This window comes from Hordeum vulgare, chromosome 5H (assembly GCF_904849725.1).
Source record: "Hordeum vulgare subsp. vulgare chromosome 5H, MorexV3_pseudomolecules_assembly, whole genome shotgun sequence".
NCBI classification, from domain to species: Eukaryota; Viridiplantae; Streptophyta; class Magnoliopsida; order Poales; family Poaceae; genus Hordeum; species Hordeum vulgare.
This window is the reverse complement of record NC_058522.1, coordinates 451,386,603-451,408,359: the sequence shown is the minus strand read 5'-3', so window position 1 is coordinate 451,408,359 and position 21,757 is coordinate 451,386,603.

The following is a 21,757-nucleotide window of genomic DNA, read 5'->3' as shown; positions in this document are numbered from 1 at the left end:
ATGCAATGACCAAGAGTTCTCAATATCTTCCATGCTACTCATGCTATAGGCGGCTCCCAAACAGAAAAGTAAAGTTTTAACTCCCCCACCACCAATCAATCACACTCCACGGCTAGCCGAATCCTCGGGTACCGTCCATACTAACATCAATCCGGGGGTAGTCTTGTTTTACAGTTAAGTTTTCGATTTAAGCGTGGAACTGGGCATTCCAATTACCGGCCCCTTTCTCATGAATGATAGTTAATAAACACATGTCGAGGATAACACTCCTAGCATGGAAGATACCAATAGCCCCCTGTCACCACATGAGCGGTCCGGCCATGCAAAACAGATTATTTCTTGAAGGTTTAGAGAGTGGCACATGCAAATTTACTTGGAACGGCAGGTAGATACCGCAAATAGGTAGGTATCGTGGACTCTCATGGAAAAAACTTTTGGGTTTATGGCAGTGGATGCACAAGCAGTATTCCGCTTAGTACAAGTGAAGGCTAGCAAAAGACTGGGAAGCGACCAACTAGAGAGCGACAACAGTCATCAAGATGCAATGAGTTTGACTAACATCGAATGCAAGCATGAACAGGATATAAATCACCATGAACACGAACATCATAGAGGCTATGTTGATTTTGTTTCAACTACATGCATGAACATGCGCCAAGTCAAGCCACTTGAATCATTGAAAGGAGAATACCATCCTATCATACTACATCATAGTCATTTCAAAATCTATGTTGGCATTCAAGACAAACCATTGTAAGCTCTCAGCTAGTTAAGCATGGCATCAGAAACTATGATCTCTAAGTTGTCATTGCAAACATGGTTCTCTAGCAACAAAGCTGAATCTGGTTTGACAAGCTAGTCATACTTACAAAAACAAAATAGATAGAGTTCATACTAGCTTTTCCAGTCTCAGTCACTTCATCATATATCATCATTATTGCCTTTCATTTGCACGATCGAACGATGTGAACAATAATAAGAGCATTGGACTAAGCTGAATCTGCAGGCAAACACAAAGGAGAAGACAAAGTAATATGGCTCTTTGAAAGCTAAATAGGTAAGCATGTAAGAACCAGTAAACATTGTAACCAATATCTTCTATCTTGACACAAAGAAAAACAAAACTATTTACACGGGAAAATTCCCAACAAGCAAAAGGAGAAAAAAAAACCTTTTTGGGTTTTATCAAAAGGACACAAAACAAGAAAACAAGAAAACGAAAATAAACTATCATGGATAATACAGTGGCAAAGTGTAAACACCAGCTAACAAAGTGAAAGAATAAGCATGAATGTAAAGTTGGTGAGAACACGTACTCCCCCAAGCTTAGGCTTTTGGCCTAGCTTGTTCTACTTCCAAGGATGGTCCTGGCGAAACCCAAAATCATAATGGGTGTTATACGGGAGTGCTGCAACCACTGCTTGAATAGCTGCCTCACAAAGTCGAGCAGCTGTCGCCTCCCTCTCATACTCCTCTGCCTCTCCTATGGTTATGTAGTATCTTCGTTTTACCTGAAAGTCAAAGAAAGCAGGAGCAGTAAGAGTAATATGGAAAACACGGTGCCGGTTAAATATCAAGCGGTATAGGAGGGATCCATGAACTCTCTCAAGGAACTGGTAGCGTGTTAGAGCGACACGATCAAGGTAGGCTGTACAGAGAGGAGGGTCTTCTGAACAGATGGATACTCCAAGAAAGTTTGCTAAGCGTGTAGCATAAACTCCACCATAGAAATCCCCCTCACTGGCATTATTATTCAGCCTCCTTTCTATTATAGCTCCCATATTGAAGCTCCTGTCACCTGTTACTGCGCTTTTAAGGATACTAAGGTCGGAAGCGCATAGGTGACAATGTGCACCCTTGTCGTTAATGCACCTACCTATGAAGAGGGCAAAGTAGTGCAAGGCAGGGAAATTGATGCTTCCTATGGTGGCTTGCGTGATATCTCCGGTTTCTCCAACAGTTATACTGGAGACAAAGTCTCTGACCGAAGACTTAGAAGGATCATTAATACTACCCCCATCGGGTATCTTGCAAATCCTATTGAAATCCTTCAAATCCATGGCGTAGGATTTATCATACAGATCAAACAGTATGGATGAGCACGGCCAACTGAAAATTTAAATCTACGCACGAAAGAGGCAGTGAGCATAGCATATTGTTCACATTTATCTTAGAGGAATTCTTCTAACCCGGAATTGCAAACAAGTATATCAAACTCATCCTGGAAACCTGCTTCGATGATGAACTCATCGGAAGGCCACTCACATGGTTGTACCGGTGCGTCCCTTAGTTGAAAAGGTTCGGGCTCCCGAAAAGAAAGACGGGGACCCTTCTTACTTGAGGAACCACCATGAAACTTCCTCCTGAACATAAATTCCTTTTGCTGAAATTTTTGAAGTCCAAGAAAAAGTGAATGAAGGCCAACCACACCTTGTAGCAATTACTCCTACTAGTGCCTAGAGACCGTATCACACGCTAAAACTACTTGGGACCAGCTAAAATCAACCTTTCTAGCTCAAGAACAAGGTCACCAAGGTAGCAAGAATACGCGAAGGATAAAGCACTAGAGCAAAAACTAATTGGACCAATGGAGGAGTCACTTACCAAGGAATAATTTCCCCAAAAAGGTTCGGAGAATGGTGCTTTGAGCAAGGAGATCGAAAATCACAGCCAAATGAGCAAGAACACGGGTTTGAGCTGCGAAACAATTTTTTTCTGGAGGTGGAAGAAGAGGATGGGAGCTGGAATGAGTGGAGGGGGTCCCTGTGGGCCCCAAAAGCTTGCTAGCCACCACCAGGGGGGTGGCGGTGGCAGGGCTTGTGGCCCACTGGTCTGGCCCCCAGGCTAGCTCCCAGGCCCAATAGTTTTCAAATATTCCAGAAAAAATCATACTAAATTTTCAGGACCATCGGAGAACTTTTATTTTCGAGGTATTTTTCTCTGGGACGCTAAAACAGAAAACAGGAAAAACTAAACTAAATCTATCATTTTTATTCTAAGCAACACAAAATGAAAGCTCAAAACAGAGGTATGTGACTCTTTGATTCATCCATTTCATGGTCATCGAAAGAAATCCGTCAATGGGGTTGATCAAGTCCTCATGACAAAACCTTCTCGAATCGCAAGAGAGAATGAAGAATTTTCGAATAGCCACTAAGTCACTTCAATGGGGATATGAATCTCCCCAACAAGCAAATCATACTTCATCTTGACACGAGGAATAGGGCAGTCAAAGCTCCCAATAAGAATCGATGAAGTCTTTTCGATAACATTGATGCAATGTACTTGATGTCGTTTCTTTGGAAAGTGCACCGTGTGCTCATTATCGTTGACATGGAAAGTGACATTGCCTTTGTTGCAATCTATAACAGCCCCTGCAGTGTTTAAAAAGGGTCTTCCAAGGATGACAGCCATGGCATCGTCATCGGGAATATCCAAGATAACAAAGTCTGTTAAGATAGTGGTATTAGCAACCACAACAGGCACATCCTCGCAAATGACGATAGGGAAAGCAGTTGATTTGTCGGCCATTTGCAGAGAAATTTCAGTAGGTGTCAATTTATCCAATTCAAGTCTACGATAAAGAGAGAGCGGCATAACACTAACACCGGCTCCAAGGTCACATAAGGCAGTTCTTACGTAGTTTCCTTTAATGGAGCAAGGTATAGTGGGAACTCCGGGATCACGAAGTTTCTTAGGAGTTCCACCTTTGAAAGTGTAGTTGGCAAGCATGGTGGAGATATCAAGATCTGGTATCTTCCGTTTATTAGTCACGATATCTTTCATGTACTTGACATACGGAGACATTTTGAGCATATCAGTTAACCGCATCTGCAAAAAGATGGGTCTTATCATCTCAACGAAGCGCTCAAAATCCTCATCATCCTTTTTCTTGGATGGCTTAGGAGGAAAGGGCATAGATCTCTGAACCCATGGCTCCCTTTCTTTACCATGCTTCCTAGCAGTGAAGTCATTCTTATCGTATCTCTTAGGTTGTGGGTTATCAGGAGTAACCGTAGGTTCAATCTCCACATCCTCATCATTGCTAGGTTGAGCATTATTATGAACATCACTGTCCATATTGTCACCAGGTTCATGTTCATCACCAGATTGTGTTTCTGCATCAGACGCAGAAATATCATTAGGTTCTTCAGGTGTGATAGTATTTGGTGAACTGGCATGTAGGTTACTATCATCCTTCTTCTTCTCCTTAGGATGACTGGGTGTATCAGCATTGATTCCTTGAGAATCTTGATCGATTCTCTTAGGATGACCTTCAGGATACAAAGGTTCCTGAGTCATTTTGCCTCCTCTAGTGATGACTCTGACAGAGTTGTTATTTAATTCATTGAGTAGGTCATTCTGAGCTTTAAGTACTTGTTCTACCTGAGTAGTAATCATAGAGGCATAAGCTTCAGATCATTGACATTTCTGTGTACACAAGCACTTAAATGGCTAAACATACGAGTACTTTGTTCCAAATGTCTGCTAACATAATCATTGAAACTCTGTTGTTTGGCAACAAAGTTGTGAAATTCATCGAAGCATAGGCTAGCAGGTTTGTCAAAAGTAATATCACTCTCATCAAACCTACGCAGAGAATTCACTTCTACTACTTGTATCGGGTTATCGAGACCATGGATCTCTTCGATAGGTGGTAGATTTTTGACATCTTTAGATCTAATGCCTTTCTCTTGCATAGATTTCTTGGCTTCTTGCATATATTCGGGACTGAGGAATAGAATACCTCTTTTCTTAGGAGTTGGCTTAGGAGGTGGTTCGGGAATAGTCCAAGCATTATCGTTGATCAAGATGTAATTCAGTAGAGTCTCAGCTTGTTCTGCAGTTCGTTCCCTAAAAACACAACCGACACAACTATCTAGGTGGTCTCTAGAGGCATCGGTAAGTCCGTTATAGAGGATATCAAGTATCTCGTTCTTCTTAAGTGGGTGATCAGGCAAAGCATTTTGTAGCTGGACGAGGCTCCCCAAGCTTGTGGGAGACTCTCTTCTTGGAGTTGAGCAAAGTTGTATATTTTCTGCAAGGAAACTTGCTTCTTATGGGCAGGGAAATATTTCTCATAGAAGTAATAGACCATATCCTGGGGACTACTCACTCATCCAGGAGCAAGAGAGGTGAACCAGGCTTTAGCGTCATCCTTTAGAGAGAAAGGAAACAGCTTAAGGATATAGTAGTGGCGGATCTTCTTCTCACTAGTGAAAAGGGTGGCTATATCGTGTAGTTTGGTAAGATGGAATACTACCATCTCAGACTCATAACCGTGGAAATGATTAGATTCGACTAGAGAGATTACCTTAGGATCAACAGAGAATTCATAATCCTTATCGGTGATAAAGATAGGTGAAGTGGCAAACTTCGGGTCGTATTTCATCCTAGCTTTCAGAGATTTTTCCTTCCACTTGAGAAGTAATTTCTCAGCGTCATAGGCATCCTTACACGCAAGAAAATCCTCAGCTATCTGTCCCTCCATAACATAACCCTCAGGTATATCAGGCAATTCATATCTAGGAGAGCTAGATCTAACAGGAGCAAAAGCATGTTCTAACTCAATAGTATCGGCAGTTTCAGAAGCATCACGAGCATTGGCAGTAACTCTAGCAATATGAGCATCAAGGAATACCCCTAGTGGCATATCAGGAAAAGTAGCATCTCTAGGAGTATCAAGCATTGTATCATCAGGCATAGCATCTCTAGCAGTATCAGGCATAGCATCTCTAGCACCATCAAGCAAAGCAGTATCACGCATAGCATCTCTAGCGGTATCAAGCATAACATCATCAGGCATAGTATCAAGCATAGCATCTCTAGCAGTATCAGGCATAGCAACTCAAGCATCATAAGCATCATCAAGCACAGGCGACATATCATGATTTCTAGCACGAGGTGATGTCGCAAACTTACTCATAACTGAAGGTGAATCAAGTGCAGAGCTAGATGGCTGTTCCTTACGTCCCCTCATAGTTGAGGGCAAGACTTTGGTTTTCGGATCCTTCAGATTCTTCATAGTGATCAGGAGATATAAATCCCAAGTAACTCAGAGAATATAGCAAGACCTCCCCAGCAACGGCGCCAGAAAAATGCTGATTCCGTGACAGCAGACCTTCCCCTGCAACGGCACCAAAAGAATGCTGCTAGCACTCTGTGGCAACCGAAACTAGAAGAATGTTGTTGACGGCTGATACGTCTCGAACGTATCTATAATTTTTGATGGTTTCATGCTATTATCTTGTCATCCTTGGATGCTTTATGTACCTTTTATATCTTTTTTGGGACTAACTTATTAATTCAGTGCCAAGTGCCAGTTCCTGTTTTTTCTTAGTTTTTGGCTCTTTTCAGATCTGATTTTGGAACGGATTCCAAACGGAATAAAATCCCTGAATTAAAATTTTCCCGAACGGAAGAAGATCAGGGGGCTTGTGGGCCAAGCCAGGAGGGCTACAGGGAGCCCACAAGCCCCCCATCCGCCACCAAGGGGGCGGCGGTGGGCAGGCTTCTGGCCTCCCTGGCGCCCCCTGACCTAGATCCTTCGCCTATATATTCCCTAAAATACAGAAAAAAATCAAGGATCCACGAAAATAATTTTCCGACGCCGCAAGCTTCCGTTTCCGTAAGATCTCATCTGGAGACCCTTCTCGGTGCCCTGCCGGAGGGGACTTTGGAGTTGGAGGGCTTCTACATCAACATCATCGCCCCTCCAATGACTCGTGAGTAGTTCACTTCAGACCTACGGGTCCGTAGTTAGTAGCTAGATGGCTTCGTCTCTCTCTCTCTTGGATCTTCAATACAAAGTTCTCCATGATCTTCATGGAGATCTATCCGATGTAATCCTCTTTGGCGGTGTGTTTGTCAAGATCTGATGAATTGTGGATTTGTGATCAGATTATCTATGATATATATTTGAGTCTTTGCTGATTTCTTATATGCATGATTTGATATCCTTGTAAGTTTCTCCGAGTCTTGGGTTTTGTTTGGCCAACTAGATCTATGATTCTTGCAATTGGAGAAGTGCTTGGTTTTGGGTTCTTACTGTGTGGTGACCTTTCCTAGTGACAGTAGGGGCAACAAGGCACACATTGTGTAGTTGCCATCAAGGGTAACAAGGTGGGCTTTGTCGTAGATATGATATTGTCCATCTACATCATGTCATCTTGCTTAAGGCGTTACTCTGTTCTTTTGGACTTAATACACTAGATGCATGCTGGATAGCGGTCGACGTGTGGAGTAATAGTAGTAGATGCAGAAAGTATTGGTCTACTTGTTTTGGACATGATGCCTATAGATATAATCATTGCCATAGATGACGCCACGACTTTGCGCGGTTATATCAATTGCTCGACAGTAATTTGTTCACCCACCGTCTACTTGCTTTCATGAGAGAATCCACTAGTAAACACTACGGCCCCCGGGTCTATTCACACATATCGTTCCACCTTCGCTTTTACTTTGCTTTGTTACTTTTTTGCTTTCAGTTCTCACTTGGCGAACAATCTATAAGGGATTGACAACCCCTTCATAGCGTTGGGAGCAAGCTTTTTATGTTTGTGCAGGCACTTGAGATACTCCTTCACTGGATCGATACGTTGGTTCTCAAACTGAGGGAAATACTTACCACCGCTGCGCTACATCACCCTTTACGCTTCGAGGGAACACCAATGCAAAGCTCCAAGGCCACGGGGGAAATCCATTGCATATTTGCCTAGGAAGTCCCTTAAGGCGTAGCCGTAGCAGAAGGATTCCTGGTGCCGTCGCTGAGGAGTATCAAGACAAGATCTCCCATCAACACTCCTATTTCTGGCGCCGTTGGAAGGTCTTTTGTTGCAGTAGCAGAAGTATTTCTGGCGCCGTTGCCGGGGAAGGAGAGATCTATCCAAGTAGGTCTCACAAACTCATCTCTTGCATTTACCTTTTTTGCAAGTTGCCTCTCGTTTTCCTCTCCCCCACTTCACATTTGCCGCTTTCATTTGCCTTTCTCCTTTGCCTTTTTCGTTTGCCTTTTCGTTCACCCTTTTCTCTCGCTTGCTTTCTGTTCGCTTGTGTTCCATGTGCCTTCATTATGCTTGCATCTTCGCTTGCTGAAAATCTAGTGATATGGATCCTCACCCACTTGCTAATCTCTTTAAGAGATCCAATTATGTTGATCCAATTGCTAGTAAGTTGAGGGCACTTGACTATTTTTATGGAGTTTTGCTTGAGATGCATGAATCTGAAAATTGCGAGGAAGAAATTTATGAAGTGATTCACGAGGGCTCCTTGGATGAAAAGCATGATTGCAATGGTTTCACTATAAATTCTATTAGTGGCAATTATGCTAAAAATATGCAAAACCCTTAGCTTGGGGATGCTAGTTTTGCTATGTCCACTACTTGGTGCAATAATCATTATTGGGGTGATGATCTTTCTTATGATCTAGAAAATTTGTTCAAACCTCATGATGAATATGATATTTGTAACAATATTAAAAGTGGGATTGGAGAAGTCATGACTTTAGTTGATGATAATCCCACTATTTTTGAAGAGCGTCAACTTTGCATGCATGTGGATCATGAAAAGAATATCCTATGGGATAACTATATTGTTGAATTTGAATATGATCCCACGTGTAATTGCTATGAGAGAGGAAAATATTGTGGTAGAAACCTTCATGTTACCAAATCACCTCTCGTGATGTTGAGATTGCTCTTGTCTCTTTCTTCTTCCTTGCATTTGGTAACTATTGGTTGTCTTGCCAATTTGTTCTCCTATAAAATGCCTATGCATAGGAAGTATGTTAGACTTTGATGTGATTTTCACATGCTTTATGATGCTCTCGTTCTGCTTCTATTCTTGTCTTTTGTGAGAGCATCATTGATTTATCAATGCCTAGCTAAGGGCGTTAAACAATAGCGCTTGTTGGGAGGCAACCCAACGAATCTATCCTTTTTCTTTCTGTTTTGTCTTTTCCACACTTTCATAATTCTGTTATGATTGTGTTTTTTGTGTTTCTTTTTGCGTTTGTGACAAGCAAAACCGTTATGATTAGTCTTAGGGATGATCGTTTGGTCATGCTGGAAAAGACAGGAACTTTCTGCTCACGAAAAGAATTTTCATTTTGTTTCTGTACGAGCTTTTGAGTTGATTCTTTTTGCTTATGATTTACGCAAATTCTTTAGCCGGTCGTAATTTTTCAGAAGTTTTGAAGTAACTGAAGTATACGAAATATACAGATTGCTACAGACTGGTCTGCTGTTAACAGATTCTGTTTTTTGTTGTGTTGGTTGCTTATTTTGATGAAACTATGGATAGTATCGGGGGGGGGGGGTATTAGCCATGGAAGATTGAAAATACAGTAACCCAACATCAGCATAAGTAGAATTTAAGTTTGCTACAGTACCTAAGGAAGTGGTGGTTTGCTTTCTCATACTAATGTTATCACGAGTTTCTGTTTAAGTTTCGTGTTGTGAAGTTTTCAAGTTTTGGGTGAAGTTCTGATGGACAAAGAGATAAAGAGTGGCAAGAGCTCAAGCTTGGGGATGCCCAAGGCACCCAAATAGATTCAAGGATGCCGTAAAAGCCTAAGCTTGGGGATGCCCCGGGAAGGCATCCCCTCTCTCGTCTTCAATCCATCGGTAACGTTACTTGGGGCTATATTTTTATTCACCACATGTTATGTGTTTTTGCTTGGAGTGTCTTGTATCGTAGGAGTCTTTTATTTTTTTGTTGTGTCACAATCATCCTTTCTGCACACCTAGAGGGAGAGACATGCACTCACCGTGATTTTGTCGAGCCTGACTTATATCTTTTGGTAGACAATTCTGCTCACATGTGCTTCACTTATATCTTTTGAGCTAGATACTTTTGCTCTATGTGCTTCACTTTTATCTTTTAGAGCACAGTGGTGCGTGGCTTGGTAGTTGATCTATGCTTTGAAAGTAGTCTCAAAAGGGGTTGTTATCCAAAGGGATACGAAAACTTCCACCTTCATGTGCATTGAATAGTTAGAGAAGTTTGATTCATCTCAATTAGTTTTGAGTTGTGGTCTTGGTAATATTGAAGTCATGCTAGTAAGGTGTTGTGAATTTAGAAATAATTGTGTTGAAGTTAGTGATTCCCGTAGCATGCACGTATGGTGAACCGCTATGTGATGAAGTCTGGCATGATTAGTCTATTGATTGTCATCCTTTGTGTGGCGGTCGAGATCGCGCGATGGTTTATACCTACCAACCCTTCCCCTAGGAGTATGCGTTGAATGCTTTGTTTTGATTACTAATAAAACTTCTGCAACAAGTATATGAGTTCTTCATGACTAATGTTGAGTCCGTGGTTTAGATGCACTTTCACCTTCCACCATCACTATCTTCTTAGTGCCGTGCAACTTTCGCCGGTGCACAAAACCCACCTTTAGCCTCCCTCAAAACAGCCACCATACCTACCTATTATGGCTTTTTTAAAGTCATTCCGAGATATATTGCAATGCAACTACCACCATGACATGTGCCACCACGTCTACATTGCCATTGCATGATCGTAAGGTAGCTAGCATGATGTTTCCATTAATGTCTATGCCATGCTAGATCATTGTCACGGTACACTACCGAAGCATTCCATATAGAGTCATCGTTGCTCTAAGTTTTGAGTTGAAAGTGTGATGATCATCATTGATGGAGCATTGTCCCATTTGAGGAAATAAAAGAGGCCAAATATGCCCACCAAAATAAAAATAAAATAAAATAAAGAGGCCAAAGAGCCCACCAAAAAAATGAGAGAAAAAGAGAGAAGGGACAATGCTACCACCTTTCCACACTTGTGCATATTAAGCACCATGATCTTCATGATTGAGAGTCTCTCGTTTTGTCACCACCATATATCTAGTGGGAAATTTTCATTATATAACTTGGCTTGTATATTCCAATTATAGGCTTCCTCAAAATTGCCTTAGGTCTTCGTGAGCAAGCAAGTTGGATGCACACCCACTAGTTTTCTTTAAGAGCTTTCACATACTCTTAGCTCTAGTGCATCATTTGTATGGCAATCCCTACTCACTCACATTGATATCTATTGATGAGCATCTCCACAGCTCATTGATATGCCTAGTTAATGTGATCATCTTCTCCTTATTTTGTCTTGCAACCTCCACCACACTCCACACCACTTATAGTGCTAAAACCATGGCTCACGCTCATGTATTGCATGAGATTTGAAAAGGTTTGAGAAAGTAAAGGTGTGAAACAATTACTTGGCCAATACCGGGGTTGTGCATGATTTAAATTCCTTGTGCAATGATGATAGAGCATAGCCAGACTATATGCTTTTGTAGGGATAACTTTCTTTTGGCCTTGTTATTTTGAAAGTTCATGATTACCTTGCTAGTTTTCTTGAATTATTATTGTTTCCACGTCAATAGCAAACTATTGTTTCGAATCTTATGGATCTGAACATTCACGTCACATAAGAGGAGTTACAAAGGACATCTATCCTAGGTAGCATGAAAGCATCAAAAATTCATTCTTTATCACTTCCCTACTCGAGGACGAGCAGGAGTTAAGCTTGGGGATGCTTGATACGTCTCAAATGTATCTATAATTTTTTATGGTTTCATGTTGTTATCTTGTCATCCTTGGATGTTTTATGTACCTTTTATATCTTTTTTGGGACTAACTTATTAATTCAGTGCCAAGTGCCAGTTCCAGTTTTCTCTGTGTTTTTGGCTCTTTTCATATCTGATTTTGGAACGGAGTCCAAACGGAATAAAATCCCCGAATTAAATTTTTCCCGAACGGAAGAAGCTCAGGGGGCTTGTGGGCCAAGCCAGGAGGGCTACAGGGAGCCCACAAGCCCCCCATCCGCGACCAGGGGGCGGCGGTGGGCAGGCTTGTGGCCTCCCTGGCGCCCCCCTGGCCTAGATCCTTCGCCTATATATTCCCGAAAATACAGAAAAAAAATCAAGGGATCCACGAAAATACTTTTCCGCCGTCGCAAGCTTCCGTTTCCGCGATATCTCATCTGGAGACCCTTCCCGGTGCCCTGCCGGAGGGGACTTTGGAGTTGGAGGGCTTCTACATCAACATCATCGCCCCTCCAATAACTCGTGAGTAGTTCACTTCAGACCTACGGGTCCGTAGTTAGTAGCTAGATGGCTTCTTCTCTCTCTCTTGGATCTTCAATACAAAGTTCTCCATGATCTTCATGGAGATCTATCTGATGTAATCCTCTTTGGCGGTGTGTTTGTCGAGATCCGATGAATTGTGGATTTGTGATCAGATTATCTATGATATATATTTGAGTCTTTGCTGATTTCTTATATGCACGATTTGATATCCTTGTAAGTCTCTCCGAGTCTTGGGTTTTGTTTGGCCAACTAGATCTATGATTCTTGCAATGGGAGAAGTGCTTGGTTTTGTGTTCTTACCGTGTGGTGACCTTTCCCAGTGACAGTAGGGTAACAAGGTGGGCTTTGTCGTAGATATGAGATTGTCCATCTACATCATGTCATCTTTCTTAAGGCGTTACTCTGTTCTTTTGGACTTAATACACTAGATGCATGCTGGATAGCGGTCGACGTGTGGAGTAATAGTACTAGATGCAGAAAGTATCGGTCTACTTGTTTTGGACGTGATGCCTATAGATACAATCATTGCCATAGATGATGTCACGACTTTGCGCGGTTCTATCAATTGCTCGACAGTAATTTGTTCACCCACCGTCTACTTGCTTTCATGAGAGAAGCCACTAGTAAACACTACGGCCCCCGGGTCTATTCACACCTATCGTTTCCACTTTCGCTTTTACTTTGCTTTGTTACTTTGTTGCTTTCAGTTCTCACTTGGCGAACAATCTATAAGGGATTGACAACCCCTTCATAGCATTGGGAGCAAGCTTTTTGTGTTTATGCAGGCACTTGAGATACTCCTTCACTGGATCGATACCTTTGTTCTCAAACTGAGGGAAATACTTACCACCGCTGCGCTACATCACCCTTTCCACTTCGAGGGAACACCAACGCAAGGCTCCAAGGCCACGGGGGAAATCCTTTGCATATTTGCCTAGGAAGTCCCTTAAGGTGTAGCCGTAGCAGAAGGATTCCTGGTGCCGTTGCTGAGGAGTATCAAGACAAGATCTCCCGTCAACACTCCTATTTCTGGCGCCGTTGGAAGGTCTTTTGTTGCAGTAGCAACGGCCCACCAGCGTGTGGGATCGCAGCAGTTTTCGAGGGTAGAGTATTCGACCCAAATTTGTTGGTACGCCTATAGGAGGTGAGAGAATACTCTCAAGTATTAGCAGCTGAATGTGTCAGATTCAACCACACCTGAAAGATTAGTATCTGCACGAGGTCTATGGTGAACTACTCACGCGTCATCGGAGAGGCAATGGTGTTGATGAAGAAGCCCTCCGTATCCGAATCCCCCTCCAGCAGGGCACCAAAACGTGCCCCAGATGGGATATTGCGGAGACAGAAGGTTGCGGCGACGGAAAAGTATTTTCGTGGATCTCTCCCGTGGTTTTAGATTTTTCGGGGATTTATAGGCGGAAGAAGTAGGGCAGAGGAGCCCCAGGGGGCCCACAAGCCTGCTAGGCGTGGGCTCCCTGGCCGCGCCTAGGGGGCTTGTGGCCTCCCCTCGTGCTCTCTGCCTTGGTTCTCAAGCATTGTGCGTATCTTCTGTTCTGGAAAAAATCTTTTCGGAGGTTTTATTCCGTTTGGACTCCGTTTAATATTTGATTCCATGACAGCAGATCTTCCCCTGCAACGACACCAGAAGAATGATGCTAGCACTCTCTGGCAATTGAAACTAGAGGAATGTTGTTGACGGCCCACCAACGCGTGGGATCGCAGCAGTTTTCGAGGGTAGAGTATTCGACCCAAATTTGTTGGTACGCCTATAGGAGGTGAGAGGATACTCTCAAGTATTAGCAGCTGAATGTGTCAGATTCAACCACACCTGAAAATTAGTATCTGCAAGCAAAGTAGTAACAGCAAAGTAGTATGATAACAACGGTGTCAAAAACGATCTGTTGACGGCAGACTATTCCTAACGATTGTATCAATGGCGCCAAGTTGCCCGTTGACGGAAATTGTCTATTCCCGTCAATGTCGAGCGAATCAAGATTGTAGCAGGTAGCAATAGTGTAACGAGTAATAGCAGCGGCAAGGAACAACAGTAGTGACAGCAGTAGCAAGTAGCAACAGTAGCAAGCGACAGTAGTAGCAACAGTAGCAGCAGAGTAAGACAAGTAACAACAGTAGCAGCAGAGCAAGACAAGTAAGAGCAGCAGAGCAAGACAAGTAACAGCACTTGCAGCAGAGCAAGACAAGTAACAGCAGTAGAGCAAGACAAGTAACAGCAGCAGTAGGACAAACTCGTAGGCAATGGGTCGGTGATTTGTTTGGATGATATTCATCATGCAACAGTTATAACACGGAGAGATATGTGGCTAGCTCCCGTTCGTCAATGTGATGTAGGCATGCATTCCGTGTGTCGTCATATGTGCTTAGGGAAAAGAACTTGCATGACATCTATTGTCCATCCCTCCCGTGGCAGCGGGGTCCAAAAGGAAACTACGGGATATTAAGGTTCTCCTTTTAATAAAGAACCGGACCAACGCATTAGCACTTGGTGAACACATGAACTCCTCAAACTATGGTCATCACCGGGAGTGGTTCCGGTTATTGCCACTCCGGGGTTGCCGGATCATAACACATAGTAGGTAACTACAACTTGCAAGATCGGATCTAAAACACACATATATTGGTGACAACATAATAATTTCAGATCTGAAATCATGGCACTCTGGCCCTAGTGACAAGTATTAAGCATGGCAAAGTAGTCGCAACATCAATCTCAGAACATAGTGGATACTAGGGATCAATTCCCGTCAAAACTAACTCGATTACATGATAGATCTCATCCTACTCATCACCGCCCAGCGAGCCTACGAAGAGATTACTCACGAACTACAAAGAGCTTCATGGAATTGGAGAGGGAAGAAGGTTGATGATGATGATGGCGACGATTTCCCCTCTCCGGAGCCCAAGACGGACTCCAGATCTGCCCTCCAGATGAAGAACAGGTGGTAGCGGCGCCTCCGTGACGAAAACGCGACGAAAACATCTCTTTTTATTTTTTTCTGGGACGAAAGGGATCTTATAGACCTGAGATTGGGGGCGGCAGAGCCCTGTGGTCCCCACAAGCCTGCACCACGCCACCAGGGGGGTGGTGGCGGAGCAGGGGCTTGTGGCCCACTGGCCCACCCCCTGAGGTGGAACTTGGCGCAGATATTTTTGATATTTTCCAAAACTGCTCCCCGTAAATTTTCAGGACGTTTGGAGAACATTGATTTCTGCACAAAAATAACACCAAGGCAATTCTGTTGAAAACAGTGTCAGTCCAGGTTAGTTCCATTCAAATCATGCAAATTATAGTCCAAAACAAGGGCAAAAGAGTTTGGAAAAGTAGATACGTTGGAGACGTATCAATTCCCCCAAGCTTAAAACCTTGCTTGTCCTCAAGCAACTCAGTTGACAAACTGAGAGAGAAAGAAAAACTTTGACAAACTCTGTTTGATCTTGTTGTTGCAACTATGTCTAACTCATAACCAGAATTTCAGCAAGATCACAAGTTAACCACATAAGAAAATGACACAATGGTCTCACGGTAAACTAACAGCAATGGCATAATCAGCTAACGAGCAAATAATAATGAGTTTCAAATACCAACACTTCAATCAAAACAAGCATGAAGCAATATGAAGAGGTGGTATCTCGCTAGCTCTTTCTGAGACCGCAAAACATAAATGCAGAGCACTTTCAAAGATCAAGGGCTGACTAAACATTGTAATTCATAGCAATGAAGATCCAATCATAGTCATACTCAATATCAATCAAAAGCAAAGCGTTAAAATGACAGAGGTGCTCTCTAATTGGTGCTTAAATAAGAGGAGGATGACTCGACAGGAAAATAAATAGACAGGCCCTTCGCAGAGGGAAGCATTGATTTGCAGAGGTGCCACAGCTTAAGCTTTGAAAACTGAGATAATAATTTTGGGTGGCATGCTTTCATTGTCAATGCAATGACCAAGAGTTCTCAATATCTTCCATGCTACTCATGCTATCGGAGGTTCCCAAACAGAAAAGCAAAGTTTTAACTCCACCACCACCAATCAATCACACTCCACGGCTAGCCGAATCCTCGGGTACCGTCCATACTAACATCAATCCGGGGGGAGTCTTGTTTTATAGTTATGTTTTTGATTTAAGCGTGGAACTGGGCATCCCAAATATCGCCCCTTTCTCGTGAATGACTGTGAATAAACACATGTCGAGGATAACACTCCTAGCATGGAAGATACCATTAGCCCTCTGTCACCACATGAGCGGTTTGGGCATGCAAAACAGATTTATTTCTTGAAGGTCTAGAGAATGGCACATGAAAATTTACTGGGAACGGCAGGTAGATACCGCAAATAGGTAGGTATGGTGGACACTCAAGGAAAAACTTTTGGGTTTATGGAAGTGGATGCACAAGCAGTATTCCCGCTTAGTACAAGTGAAGGCTAGCAAAAGACTGGGAAGCGACCAACTAGAGAGCGACAACAGTGAACAAGATGCAATGAGTTTGACTAACATTGAATGCAAGCATGAACATGATATAAATCACCATGAACACGAACATCATCGAGGCTATGTTGATTTTGTGTCAACTACATGCATGACCATGCGCCAAGTCAAGCCACTTGAATTATTCAAAGGAGAATACCATCCTATCATACTACATCATAGTCATCTCAAAATCTATGTTGGCATTCAAGACAAACCATTATAAGCTCTTAGCTAAATAAGCATGGCATCAGAAACTATGATCTCTAAGTTGTCATTGCAAACATGGTTCTCTCACAACAAAGCTAAATCTGGGTCGACAAGCTAGTCATATTTACAAAAACAAAATAGATAGAATTTATACCAGCTTTTCAGTCGCAGTCACTTCATCATATATCATCATTGTTTCCTTTCATTTGCACGATTGAACAATGTGAACAATAATAAGCGCATTGGACTAAGCTGAATCTGCAGGAAAACACAAAGGAGAAGACAAAGTAATATGGCTCTTTGAAAGCTAAACAGGTAAGCATGCAAGAACCAATAAACATTGTAACCAATATCTTCTACCTTGACACAAAGAAAAAGAAAACTATTTACACGGGAAAGCTCCCAACAAGAAAAAGAAGAAAGAAAAATCTTTTTGGGTTTTCTCAAAAGGACACAAAACAAGAAAACAAGAAAACGAAAAGAAACTAGCATGGATAACACAGTGGCAAAGTGTAAACACCGGCTAACAAAGTGAAAGCATAAGCATGAATGTAAAGTCGGTGAGAACACGTACTCCCCCAAGCTTAGGCTTTTGGCCTAGCTTGGTCTACTCCCAAGGTGGGAAATAACCAGCTCCAAGATACTCTGGAGCAGACTGTGGATGCCACTGCTGTGTGAGCTCCTTTGGCTCCCACTGATAAACTGGCTTCTGGTACTCGACTGGCGGCTCGGGCACGGGCGCCTGTGGTTGGGCCAAGCCCCAATATGCGTAGATATCCGCGGGCATAATAGTGTACCTGCTTGCATGAAGATCATACAAAGGAGCAGGCAAAGTCATAGTCTCTCGAGTACCCTGACTAAACACCAGGTTATAAATCATCCGTCTACTAGCATCTCTATCCAGAAAATCATGGCGAACCATGCTGTCATAATCCAGATATCTCTCAGGGAGAAGCATCTCTCCTTCCTCTCCCAGTCTAATCGGTATCTCAAAATGTCTGGCAAGACGGGTAGCATAGATACCTCCATAGACAACACCTTTAGAACGGTTCAGGTTCAACCATTGAGCTACTATAGTGCCCAGGCTATAAGTCTTATCGCTATAAAGGCCTTCGCGCAAAACCGCAAGGTCTGGAGTACTAAGTGATCCAGCCTCCCCACAGCCAATCAAACATTTTCCCGCAAACAGTGAGAAGTACCGAAGCACAGGAAAATGTATGCTAGCAATTCTAGCGCGAAACACTCCTCTCTCCTCTCCAACAACAAAAGATCCAATGAAATCCTCCAAGTCCCGTGGACGAGGGTCACGGATATCCCCAACATAAGGTAATTTGCATACATTGCAAAAGTCCTGCAGCGTCATGCACTGGGGGATATCGTAAATCATGAACTCAACCATGGGAGGATTCTTCCTCGGATAAAAGTTGAAGCTTTGAACGAAAATATTGGTGTGGAGGAGATATTGTGGGCACTTATCTTCAACGAACGCAGTAAGACCTGTGTTCTCCACCAAGTAATAAAAGTCTTTATAAAGTCTAGCGGCACGCAAAAATTCATCACTTGGCCACTCGCACGCTCGAACTTCTGTGACTCGAGGGACTGCGTACTTGGGGTGATTCTACTTGTCCTCCTTGGGGTTACGGCTTGAAGAGCCTCTCAAAAACCTCCTCATATTTTCCCTTTTCTAGCTCTGAAAAATTCTGAAATTTTTAGAGACTTCGAAAGAAAAGTGAATAAGGATTAACTCAACTTGTAGCAACTACTCGTACTAGTGCCTCGAGATCGTATCACGCGCTAAAACTACTTGGGACCAGCTAATATCAACTTTTCTAGCTCAAGAACAGGGTCACCAAGGTAGCAAGAATACGCGAAGGATAAAGCACTAGATCAAAAACTAATTGGACCAATGGAGGAGTCACTTACCAAGGAGTAGTTTCCCCAAAACAGTTTGGAGAATGCTACTTTGAGCAAGGACATCGAAAATCACAGCCAAATGAGCAAGAACACAGGTTTGAGCTGCGAAACAATTTTTTCTGGAGGTGGAAGAAGAGGCTGGGAGATGGAATGAGTGGACGGGATGCCTGTGGGCCCCACAAGCTTGCACCCCGCCACCAGGGGGGTAGCTGGCGGTTGGGGGCTTGTGGCCCACTGGTCAGGCCCCATGGCCAGCACTCAGGCCCAAAAACTTTCAAAAATTCCAAAAAAAATCATACTAAATTTTCAGGACCATCAGAGAACTTTTATTTTTGAGGTATTTTTCTCCGGGACGCTAAAACAGAAAACAGGAAAAGTGAAACTAATTCATCATTTTTCTTCTAAGCAAAAGAAAAGGAAAACTCAAAACAGAGGTATGTGACTCTTTAATTCATCCGTCTCATGGTCATCGAAAGAAATCCGTCAATGGGATTGATCAAGTCCTTATGACAAAACCGTCTCGAGTCGCAAGAGAGAACGGAGAATTTTTGAATAGCCACTAAGTCACCTCAATGGGGATACGTATCTCCCCAACAAGAAAATCATACTTCATCTTGACACGAGGAATAGGGCATTCAAACCTCCCAATAGGAATCGATGAAGTCTTTTCGATAGCATCGATGCAATCTACCGGATATCATTTCTTCGGAAAGTGCACGGTGTGCTCATTACCGTTGACATGGAAAGTGACATTGCCTTTGTTGCAATCTATAACAGCCCCTGCAGTATTTAAAAAGGGTCTTTCGAGGATGATAGCCATGGCATCGTCCTTGGGAATATCCAAGATAACAAAGTCTGTTAAGATAGTGGTATTAGCAACCACAACAGACACATCCTCGCAAATGCCGATAGGGAAAGCAATTGATTTGTCGGCCATTTGTAGAGAAATTTCAGTGGGTGTCAACTTATTCAACTCAAGTCTACAATAAAGAGAGAGCGGCATAACACTAACACCGGCTCCAAGGTCACATAAGGCAGTTCTTACGTAGTTTCCTTTAATGGAGCAAGTTATAGTGGGCACTCCGGGATCGCCAAGTTTCTTAGGAGTTCTACCTTTGAAAGTGTAGTTGGCAAGCATGGTGGAGATCTCAAGATCTGGTATCTTCCGTTTATTAGTCACGATATCTTTAATGTACTTGGCATACGGAGACATCTTGAGCATATCAGTTAACCGCATCTGCAGAAAGACGGGTCTTATCATCTCAACGAAGCGCTCAAAATCCTCATCATCCTTTTTCTTGGATGGCTTAGGAGGAAAGGGCATAGGTCTCTGAACCCATGGCTCTCTTTCTTTACCATGCTTCCTAGCAGTGAAGTCATTCTTGTCGTAACTCTTAGGTTGTGGATTATCAGGATTAACGGTAAGTTCAATCTCCACATCCTCGTCATTGCTAGGTTGAGCATCATTACGAACATCTCTGTCCATATTGTCACCAGGTTCATGTTCATCACCTGATTGTGTTTCTGCATCAGACGCAGAAATATCATTAGGTTCTTCAGGTGTGACAGTATTTGGTGAACTGGCGTGTAGGCTTCTATCATCCTTCTTCTTCTCTTTAGGATCACTAGGTGTATCAGCATTGATTCCTTGAGAATCTTGATCAATTCTCTTAGGATGACCTTCAGGATACAAAGGTTCTTGAGTCATTTTGCCTCCTCTAGTAATGACTCTAACAGAGTTGTCATTTAATTCATTGAGCAGGTCATTCTGAGCTTTAAGTACTTGTTCTACCTGAGTAGTAATCATTGAGGCATGTTTACTCAGAAGCTTCAGAGCATTCACATTTCTGTCTACGCAAGCACTTAAAGGGCTAAGCATACGAGTACTTTGTTCCAAATGTCTGCTAACATAATCATTGAAACTCTGTTGTTCGGCAACAAACTTGTCAAATTAATCAAAGCATAGGCTAGCAGGTTTATCAAAAGGAATATCACTCCCGTCAAACCTACGCAGAGAATTCACTTCCACTACCTGAATCGGGTTATTGAGACCGTGGATCTCTTCGATAGGTGGTAGATTTTTGACATCTTCAGCTCTAATGCCTTTCTCTTGCATAGATTTCTTGGCTTCTTGCATATCTTCGGGACTGAGGAATAGAATACCTCTCTTCTTAGGAGTTGGCTTAGGAGGTGGTTCGGGAATAGTCCAAGCATCATCGTTGATCAAGAGATTATTCAGTAGGGTATCAGCTTGTTCTACAGTTCGTTCCATGAAAACACAACCGACACAACTATCTAAGTAGTCTCTAGAGGCATCGGTAAGTCCGTTATAGAGGATATCAAGTATCTCGTTCTTCTTAAGAGGGTGATCAGGCAAAGCATTCTATAGCTGGACGAGCCTCCCCCAAGCTTGTGGAAGACTCTCTTCTTGGAGTTGAGCAAAGTTGTATATTTCCTGCAAGGCAGCTTGCTTCTTATGGGCTGGGAAATATTTCTCACAGAAGTAATAGACCATCTCCTGGGGACTACGCACACATCCAGGAGCAAGAGAGGTGAACCAGGCTTTAGCATCATCCTTTAGAGAGAAAGGAAACAGCTTAAGGATATAGTAGTGGCGGATCTTCTCCTCATTAGTGAAAAGGTTCGCAATTTTGGATAGTTTGGCAAGATGGGCTATGACCGTCTCAGACTCATAACCGTGAAAAGGATCAGATTCGACTAGAGAGATTATCTCAGGGTCGACAGAGAATTCATAATCCTTATCATTGACAAAGATAGGCGAAGTGGCAAACTTCGGGTCATTTTTCATCCTAGCTTCCCGAGATTTTTCCTTCCACTTGAGAAGTAATTTCTCAGCGTCATATGCATCCTTACACGCAAGAAAATCCTCAGCTATCTCTCTGTCCATAATGTAACCCTCAAGTATATCAGGCAATTCATATCTAGGAGAGCTAGATCTAGCAGGAGCAAAAGCAGGTTCTATCTCAATAGTATCGGCAGTTTCAGGAGCATCACGAGCATTGGCAGTAACTCTAGCAATATGAG